At 38.4% G+C, this 10,559-nt stretch overlaps 1 long non-coding RNA gene across 1 annotated transcript; it reads left to right on the forward strand.

Annotated features, from left to right (window-relative positions):
- The first annotated feature begins 2,951 nt into the window (after positions 1-2,951).
- LOC134289532 (uncharacterized) lies at positions 2,952-9,789 on the forward strand. The gene is made up of 2 exons (XR_009998552.1): positions 2,952-9,060; positions 9,324-9,789. It is a non-coding gene; the product is annotated as an uncharacterized LOC134289532 (long non-coding RNA).
- The last annotated feature ends 770 nt before the right edge of the window (positions 9,790-10,559 follow it).

Raw genomic sequence — 10,559 nt, forward strand, 5'->3', positions numbered from 1 at the left:
TAGCCACAAAATCATCAAGTTATTTTTCGAAAAAGTTTCTTTAAAATCATGTTCAAAGTTTCTTTGACTTATTATCTTTTTAATGAAACCTAGGGTTTTGAAATCGGACGCAAATTGGCGGAGATATGGGCTTAAAAAAATGACATGTTTTTGAGGGGGTGACCCCAAACTTTTGATCGGGAGTGTAAGTGCATTTTAGATATGTTCAGTTTGATAATAGGTAGAATCAATGTGGACATGAACAAAGGGAACATCATTTGCTCGTAGATTGGTATATTTGTAGATTATCTGAGGATGAGGCGCGAACACTAATCAACCGTTATCAGTGATGGAAGACTAAACGTCGCTGGAAACCCTATCCACAAATCTACGGGTACGACTGACGTTCCCATTCATCTGCCAGGTACATGATTCAACAACTTTTTTACGGGTAGGTAAACCGCGAAAATTGAACTTATGGTTACTTCCGTAATTTGTACATTTAGAATTTCTGGTATCTTCTGCCAATAGACAAACCACCACAAATAATGTATTTTGCATGGATGTAGCAATGTGTCGATCCGTGACCCCACCCTTGGCACTTGCGGAACTGATAAGATGCAATATTTGGATGTCATCAATCAAACAATTCCGTAACGAAAAAAAAGGTATTTTTTAGTATTTAAACCCCTACTTTTATCTCGTATTGTTCATAATAAAACGAATAATTCAAAAATCGATAAAAGAGCACCTATAGGAGCAAATACATCGAGTGCGTACCTTCAGTCTGAAGAATAATGCGTGTGGAAAACATAAATAGAAGAGACAGACCGAGTAAGTAAAAGCCTATGTTCAAACCAATCTACATAATCGATTATTCTCATATGCAAACGAGCAGGAGCTTAAGTTTCGCATTGCAACCAGCTATTTTACTGCAGCAGAGAATCCATATGTATGTAGGTAGAGGCCTACATCAAGTCTGCTTCGAACTTAAACAGTAGTTATTGAATGCAGTTGAAGATGGAAACGCCTAAAAATAGACCGGTAAGTACATTTAAAAGCGACTGCGGTAAGTATGTTTCGAACAATGGGGAAAAGTTACGAAAAAGTTGGTCAAAATGTGTTTCTATTGCGACTGGCATCGCAGATCCAAATGTCCTATCAAGAGATGCTATCTAATCCGTCGTCGAGAGGAAATTTCTTTCATTTCTTTGTTCCACTCCATAGTCTATAGTTGCTACAGCAACATCGACAAGATGCAGAGCCACTATACTGCTCTGTGCTAACATCAGCGCGTCCCGTCATGGCGTCACCATGTCCCGGCAGTAACGTCATCCTTTCCGGTTTTTATGTGTATCTTTCCTCGTGTTTTCCCCCCTCGCTTAGACCAAGCCCACTCATGGGCTCAATCAAGCGTTTTAACGTTAAGTAGAGCCCCGAACAAAGAAGCGAACCGCACCGGTCGCTGCTAAGTAGGGCTCGAAAGCGAAAAGTTTACGTACGGTTCGTAGCAGGGCTTAGAATATAGAGACACGCAAAGTACGGTCTCTATCCATAGGCTCGTGCGCTCTCTCGCGTTTAGCTCTCTGGGTAGCGTAAAGAGGAGACGAAAGAACATGAGTATGGATTTGTTGCCAGGTATATAGTTTCTAGAGATTGAATTTCTTGTTTTGTATAGGTAGGAATTTATTTTAGTTTGCATCAAATATTTGAAATTTTCAACCAATCAATATCATAGATTGTTACACGAATAACACAACAAATTGTCTGACATAGAATTGTGATAGAGTGACAATACAAACGCAGAAAAATAATAGATTTAAATTGACAAGCTTTGCTTAAGTATGTTATGAATGAAGTTTTCGCTTCTTTGCCAATTTTAGGATCATGCATATCGAAAATGTATTGATTTTCTCTTAAAAATAGTTACGATTGCTCATAATCGCACCTTTAGTTTTTGATTCGGCCGATCGTTTCGAAACTAATATTTGAAGAAATGTATAGTGATTCAGTGAGTTTTGCTGTTTTAACACGTACATGTTTGAGCCGGGTTTTCTACGCAGCAAGTAAAGCTTAGTTTCGCACATTTAGAAAAATGTCCCAATAAATAACTCGCGAAGTTCGTTCCGACAAGTTTCAAAATTATCGTCATCCGACGTAGATTCCGGTGAGAAGATGTGCGTATTTTCTAACCCGAAAAGAAACTATTTGACGGTAATAAGTAACCACAAGGTTTTCTTTCTTCACTTTCCGGGCTGAGATCCTCCGCTTTGAAAGAGCTGTGCTTCGCGTTTCGTTTTGTCGTGTATATTTCAAAAAGGCAAAAGAGTTTTGGTTTGATTGCTGTTTTTGAAAATGGTGGTCGTCAGTGGGTGGTTTATTAACTATAAATTTAAAAATATAAATTAAATAAACGAGACATTAGGAAGAAAGTGTGCGAAATGGGTAACTTCACCGTCTACGCATCCTTCCTCCCCTGTAAATTCGAGAAGTACCTTGCCGAAATAAAATATTCTGTACTCCAAGTATTTCGAAGAATCATCTTTGCGCGTAAATACAACGCAGTAGACCAGGCCGCTTTGATGCATGTGTCATATCTCTGATATGGTACAAGCATCAGTATTGACAAGAAAAGTAACACGATTGCTTTCCAGGGTGATTCCGCGTATGTATGAGATTAGATAAGAGTAGTTACGATTTTTCAAAGATGCATTGACTGTACCTAACTCAACTCAGATATCATAGAAACACTGTATTCTTTTTGTAAAAACTGAATCATACCGATAAAAATCTTAAAAAATGTAGTCGAGCTGCCAAGTTTCACCAATTAATATGGGGCTGTCCATAAACCACGTGGTCATGAAGGGGGGGGGGGGGGGGTTCGGCCAATGACTATTTTGTATGGACCAATAAAAAAATTTGTATGGACTAATGATCACGTGGGGGGGGGGGGTGTTAAAAAGTCCCAAAAAATGACCACGTGGTTTATGGACAGCCCCTATAGGCGGTGTGCAGGACTGCCATATTGTAGGTTCCTCGTTATAGAAAAAGCAAGGCGTTGGATGTTAAAATACAACAATTGTTGTATGAAGTGCCAAAAAGGAGAGTGGGCTCATTATGTACTTTGACAAATACGCAGTCTACTTCAAGCGCATAGAATCTGCTTCCAACAAAATATTCATATACCAGCATCCAAAAGATCGCAATATATATTAAGATTTGCGAGTGATGCTTTGTAACTAAAAGGTTGTGACTGAGTATAGAATTAGCTGATGTTAAAATACACGTTAATTAAAAAAGGTGGCGCAAACTTATCGCAGACTGTTAGAAGACAGCTTCTACTATGACCAGGATTCAAGAATCTTGACCTACGCGAAGTTGTAAAGGAGACAACTACTTTATAAATGTGTTGGAAATGCAAGGGATGTAATTATTCAATAAACCTAATTATTAAAAAAGATGCCCATAATCTCAAATTCAGATAAATTTCTTGCGAGAAAGGCAACATGAATATTGAAGAGATGGATATTATTTTAGATAAAAATTCAACCTACAAGTCATACCGTAAGCAACAAACATATAATTTAAAAAAAAAAAAAGATTGCTTGAATTCCGGGATTAAATACAATCATAAATTATTGATAAAATGATATCTTTAAACGCACCAAAACTGGTACAAACCTTCAAGGGAATTATTTATTTGAATTCAATTTTTACTAACAGTTTTTAGTCTTATCCAAAACCCCATCTTTCATAATATGAGCACAAATTATCATACTGAATAAGATTTGCAATAACCCCATAGAAATACACAAAATATTGCGATGATTTACAGAAGTGCAAAAATCCGATGGTACGGAGAGAATAGAGACCACCGGTGCGCAAAGGCGACCGATCATTATTTTACTCACATGGAAACGAACGACCGGTGCGAAAATGGGTTGATAACGAAATTAAAAATCGTTAACGACGTGCTGTTGCGTGTGTGGTATTGAGCCCACGGGTGGGCTTGGTCTTAAAGCACTTCTCGTGTTTTGCGCGCTCGCAGGCTATGGTGCTACCCTAGAAACCATCCACCCAGTGAAGAACACAGTTTTCGCAGTTTTCCCCACACTTGGCGTTGTTGGCATCGTGTTTTCCTCCGCGGGAGTCAACTTGGCACAATGCAGTGGCCTAAATGGGTGGAGCACACGCAAGGATACCTCCAACCGGACCGGGCAATACGATACCTTAGGCGTATTCCGCCGGTTTCACAACATAATCGTCGTAGAACGATAGAAACTATTTTTGGAGAAACGAAAACACAAATATTAGTCTTTCATTCAATCCGGATGCTTTTTGTCTTTTCGCCAAGAGTGGAGAAGAAAAAAAAGCGAAAGCTCGTCTCCCAGTTAAGCAAAGGAAACCCATTAGATAGTAGGACGAAAAATCGATTCATCAACTATGTCACGGCATCACACTATCCTTTCCCCCAAAGCGTCAATGGAGGCCAAACTTGACACGCGATACAGAAATAGAGCCCCAGGAGGCAGTCACTGTCATTTGGAAGTGGCTGTGATTGATAAAGCTCTCCGACACCCTGAGCTACAGGATACCCCCGGTGGACAAGTTGTGGTGCGACAGTTTAGAATTTATGCTTCATTCTTTAGGAATCGACGTGGGGAAAGCCTTTAACTTGCTTTGGAGGTATAAATGTTGATTGGCCATCAGCATGGACCTGTCCCTCCTGCGGGTTTTCAACAGCTCGGGAAAATGCCTACATTCCATGTAGTTGAGATCTGATCAGTGAGTAATATGACATATTCTAGCAGATTTTAGGTAAGCTTTCGGGGCATATTTCTACAGAACCCTGCGAGCAATTTAAAGAGAAATTTAATACACCAGATAGATAATCCAAAACCGCTACACTGGACAAGTAGCTAGCGGAAGTACTGGAGTGTATTCTGATGGAATTCTCATAGGCAATCCAAACTATGAGAAGCTTCTACATAATACTATGCTGCGATACGTAATACCCCTGATCCAGTGAATCTTCTGAAAGCTAACATTTAAATATCAGTTTCGATACGTCATCTAAAGGGTTAGAACATAGGACGTACAGGGACTAGAGTGTATTATTTGGTTGTATAGAATTATGTTACAAGATCAACTAGGCTTATTGGAGCTCATAAAATATTAACAGGAATCTACAGCCGTTTTTTGCTATTTTGATTTTTTCGTAATCCTAAGAACTGTATCAACGGGAAACTCAAGAAACATAAAAAAATACTTACAGGATTTCTTGCAAATATAGGAACTCCATAAAGCTGATGTTATATTCAGAACTAGAAGCTCGTGGTTATAATTATTTCCATCATATTATCCTGTTAGATGTACTGCATCCACTGCAGTTTACTGAGTTTATTAGAATGAAGACACTCATGAGAACCATTGATTAGTCTGGACTATCCTAAAGAACTTTGGATTAGTTCGTAAAAATCTAAACAAGTATTATAGTTGGATTAGTGACATTACATTCCATAATGCAAATAACTACTGTAGCGACTATAGATATCGAGGACTAAACTTCAGGGCAGGGAATGTTGCTGAAATTTTAGTCGGGATTACCTTAATATTTCATTCAGCATTTACAATGAACTTTTCCGAAAATATCTATAAATATCCCCAGCAAGAAAATATTGTAAATCGATAAACTGTGTTACTCGTATTAAACTAGGCAATACATTTTATTTTAAACTCTTTATTATAGGGAAATTCAGCCCGAGGCTGGTTCACGAAACAAATATTGAAGGCATCCAGTCCCACATTTGTGTGGGAAATACACCGGAGAATCACTTTGAAGAATACGACAGATTTTTTAATAAATTTGAAATTGAGTTCTTTGACAATAATGACCAGGTACACCCCGTAGAGATTTATCTCCAAAAAGTGCACCGCAAGCCAAAAGGTCTGAGACCCCTGATCTGTATGATATGACTTGCTCTTCTGAGTAGTTTTGTTGGTCTGCAACATCCCAGAAGACGCAAAATCCCCAGATGTCGAAGACTGTTACGACTGTAGACCAGAAGTTCTGTTCTGCGGAGTAATAGTTTGATTGGTCTGGAAAATCCCAAAAGAACTTTGAAATACGTCATACATCACCAAGGGGTCATAGATAATAGTTGCATGTATTGCTACATCGTAGCGAAAATTACTAATGTAACGGTTGCAGATGTCAACTCCAGGACAGTTTGAACGACACTGAATATCCCAAAAGTATGCAACAATTTGTATCAATTTTATAGTAATTTTCATTGGTTATGATATACGTTACTCTTACTTATGAAATTACTGTTATAGATTTGAAGGACTGAATTTCAGAACCACCTAGAACATCCTAAGGTATAAAAAACTGTTCCATATTAATAAAGATGACTATTGAAATACGTGTACATGTCAACTATATGCAAAATCAATACTTAACGCTATTGTTCCAAAACGCTTGATGTAGGATGTCGATGTCAATGAAATCTCAAACCCAATTTTACGTATTTTTCTCTAATGGACCTACTCATCGTCCTTGCAATAACTTTGTCGAAAACAGAATTTCAAGCAGAATTCATGTCTATCAAGTGGAAGATTTTATACAGGTATTTTTCATTTGAGGTTATATTTGACCCCTCGAAGGTAGGAGGGTTAAGGCAGGAATCAAATTAAGCAGTTAGTTAGTAGCTTGTTGACATCACATTTTACTTGTATTGATCGTTTATGCCATTTTGAGACACCCTTCAACGGTGATCAGAAATCTGATGGAATCGATGCCTCGACAAAATACTGTACACTCAATTTTGCCGCTAATGAATAAGTGTTTTTGTTTTATTTTATTTACCTACTTCCTGTGATTTTAGTATTGTTTTAAATTTTATTTCATATTCAAGTAAACGAAAAAGAATTATGTTTTAACAGTTATAAAATTTGTTTTATTTTTTATTTTTTAACTCCTTTATGCAAAAAAATAAATAAAAAATACCATCATTACCATATAATGTGTTACGTTCAATTTTGCGGTTGACTGTACAAACGAAAGACCGAATAATTTAGACCGAGAAGCAGCTGATCCAAGCAAAGGATGTAGAGGAGGTTTCCGGGAATCTGAGACATTTGGAATTCCATGGACTACGTTGGCAGATCATGTTACCGGAAAAATGGTGAAATCAAAACTGGGATTCAACAGCAAACGGTTTCACACTGGAACAGGGAGTAGAATTTGTGCAGCATCCTTTCATTCATTAGTACTTTATTATATTCATCAGGTCACCTGCTGGATTTTTTTCACAGCATTTCTACAGATATTCTGAATGGAAGTTTCCAGGGATTCCTTTAAAGATCCTTCGGAGAATTCCTCCAGACATGTTTTCAAAGAATTCCTCCTGTGATTTCTCCAATCCCTATTGGAATTCATACAGTTATTGATACTAGGGTAAAATGCTCCATGAGTTAAGAATGAATTCTTTCTGAAATTTCTGCCTATAGATTCCTCCAGCAATTTTTCCTAAGATTCTTTTGATAAATCCTGTTTCAACTTTTCCAGGAATTTCTCAAAGAATTCATTCAGGAAATCCTCCCTAGATTTGTTATCTTGGATTTTTCCTGCCATTGTTTTAGAAATTATGCCTGGGATTCCTCTAGTGATTCCTGCTATATTTTCTCCTAGAGTTCTTGTTGAGACTCCTTCTAGAATGCCTGCAGAAAGTCCTCATATTATTATTTCAAGAATTTCTCCGAATATATTTCCAGAGATTGAATCTCTGGATTACTCCACGAACCATGTTGCCCATCAGAATGAACATATTTTGACACTCCCAACGACCAAATCTTCGATCAATTCTGACTATACATGTCAATGGTTGCCTCTCCGTGATTGATCTGAGCTGGTACCAATTGCACTGAGATCTAACTGAATAAGGGACTGGGACACTCCGCTTATTCTCAAAGTGCAATTTGAGCAGCTCATACATTTTTGATCAATAACGGCGCCGGCCAAGTCCTTATAGTCAGCAGGGAAGGAATGTTAGTGTATTGGTTGTTGCTACTAGAGACCGAGAGCACTTTGCGTCCCCACAACCCCGCACGGTTGTTAGATGGTAAGGATGGGAGATCTGGGAGTCATCGTTGGGTTGGTGATGCGATCCAATGGATAGGGATTATTTTTATAGTATTCGTAAGGTGATAGGATTGTGCGATGAACACTATATGAGGGTCAAGCGGCACAGTTCGCTTTACAGTTGCATAACTTGTAGGCGTTACATACACTGTGCTGTAAAAGTTGGAAGGAAGGGAAACGACTTTATTTTTAAATTTGTTTCTGGTTCTAGCGATGGCTATGAACATATGAATATACATGAGTTGTATATGTAATGAAGGGAGAGAGAAAGTAGATAGAAAAATACAAAGTAAGAGGAAAGGGACGGGCCAGGGATTGAACCTATTACCTTTTGCATACTAATCAGAAGCGGTAGCCACTAGACCACCAAGCCCGCCTCTTTGACACTTCTGACGCATACATCTTATAGAAAAACACCTAATCAAAGATTCTGCGCAGTAAAAATTTAAATTAAGGTCTTACAATATTTTTACAATTCAGTAACAAAACGACGTATAATCAATGGTGTAGCATTGATTATACGTCGTTTTCAAAATTTGTTACTGAATTATCCTTATGATTAAGGTGAAGAGATTATCCCTTCATCCCCTACTGCTCAGTGGAGCTGTCTACACGTAATATGTAGTTTGTATTCGTATCTAAAATTTCTGACCAAAGCTTACCGCTATTTGTCTCATAGTGCTTGCCAATCGGATATGTTTAGTCTATCTTCAGGCGAAAGCCAAACTGACTCAGATTACTCGCAGCAATATTAGCGGCAAACAAATGTATGCATCAGGTATCTCTCATAATGTGTAGTCAGTTTTGTGATTTATACGTAATTCTAAGAATAGAGATTCCACATTCACGAATACCACAAACGACAACCTTGAAATGTTGCGATTTTAACAGCGGAATACATTGAAGGCATCATAAGAAATTTTCAAGTGTTCAAGTGGGTTTGTATTCTGTATTTTCATACCATATGCCACATACGTTTTGACATAGAAAGGAGTTTATCACACTGAACAGACGCTTATTTAGCAAAAGATGACGCTATCATTTTTAGGGAAAATGATTACGATGGTATGCCTTAGTAGTCGTTGGTGTCTAAACGTAAAAAGTTCTTATCTCTTAAGTTATTGCTGATTAAACCCAGGCGAATGGTATTGTGCAATCCGTACTAAAAACAATAAACATTCTTTTTTTTTTCTTTCGACAGAGACATTCGACTCACCTGATACGATAAGAGCCTCGTTTGGTCCAACGGTGTGTATGTTGCCCATGTTGTTGCTGATCGTTGACGACGATGATGATGTTGAAGATGAGGTGTCCTACAAGCTAAAATAATCCTTTTTATTGAGCGCACTGACGGGACCCGAGCAGGGTGTTAAGATCACTTCTTTTTGTGTACACGAAATTTCCGCTAATTAAGTTCCGCACTAATATTCACTCCACGCCCCGCAATACTATGTAGTAAGCATTGAGTGTGAGTTAGATTCCAGTGATAGAAGCAATAAGCATTTTTGAGAATGTGCTGCTGTCTGACTCCGTATTCAATCGATCGGTCTGATCTAGTCGTCTTTGGAACAAAGCTGTCATAAATTTATGAAAATGTAAAAATTTGAGATTTTTCTATTGAAAAATAATGCTTTATGAATAATGTATGAATGAAACAAACAACTTTATTCCAAGATTGTGTTTTATGGGTTTGTCAACTAATAGCGCACATCTATCCCGCTTTGAATCAAACGCATTCGTTGTGATTATAGCGTCGTGTATACAATCAATGTAGATGCAACAACAAAATTGGAAATCCCTGAAAAGCCCTGTAGCACGGGATATGACTGGGTATGGGGAACTAGGTGCATGAGCGAGCACTACAACATTGTCTGCGCTATTCCGAATTGCAGTCCCTTTCCATAAACCGACCGCAACTTTTCCGCCGCAATTCCGTGACTGGCGTGAAATTATCGTCTTTTTTCTGTGGCACGGCTTTCACACGCTTGTCCTGGTGATTGACACTTCTAGGATTTCACCTCCGGCCTGCACTACTGGGCTAGGACTCTCGCGCCTGGCGCCCAACCGAGTGAAGCTTCCGCCACACACAAGTTTTTTTTCACTTTTTTGGAATATGGAGAAACAGCAATATTCCTCCAAATTTGACGATTTTCATTCAACTATTATCAACACTTTGTATTACCACAAATCCTTTACAAATTTTCCGGTTTTATCACGATAGCCTTCCTCCGAGCTAGAGCTTTGGATTTTCCGCCACTAACACGTTTCACTTCTTGGGTCGACCACTTCACGCAAAGTTGTGGCTTATCAAACAAATCCCCGCTTGCACAATCGAATGACCGCGATTAGTAAACCCAATTATTATCCATGGACACTCCCGACGACGACGACAAAAGCAACAAGAAATTAGAACGGACGCGATCCGTCCTACGCACTG

This window comes from Aedes albopictus, chromosome 3 (assembly GCF_035046485.1).
Source record: "Aedes albopictus strain Foshan chromosome 3, AalbF5, whole genome shotgun sequence".
NCBI classification, from domain to species: Eukaryota; Metazoa; Arthropoda; class Insecta; order Diptera; family Culicidae; genus Aedes; species Aedes albopictus.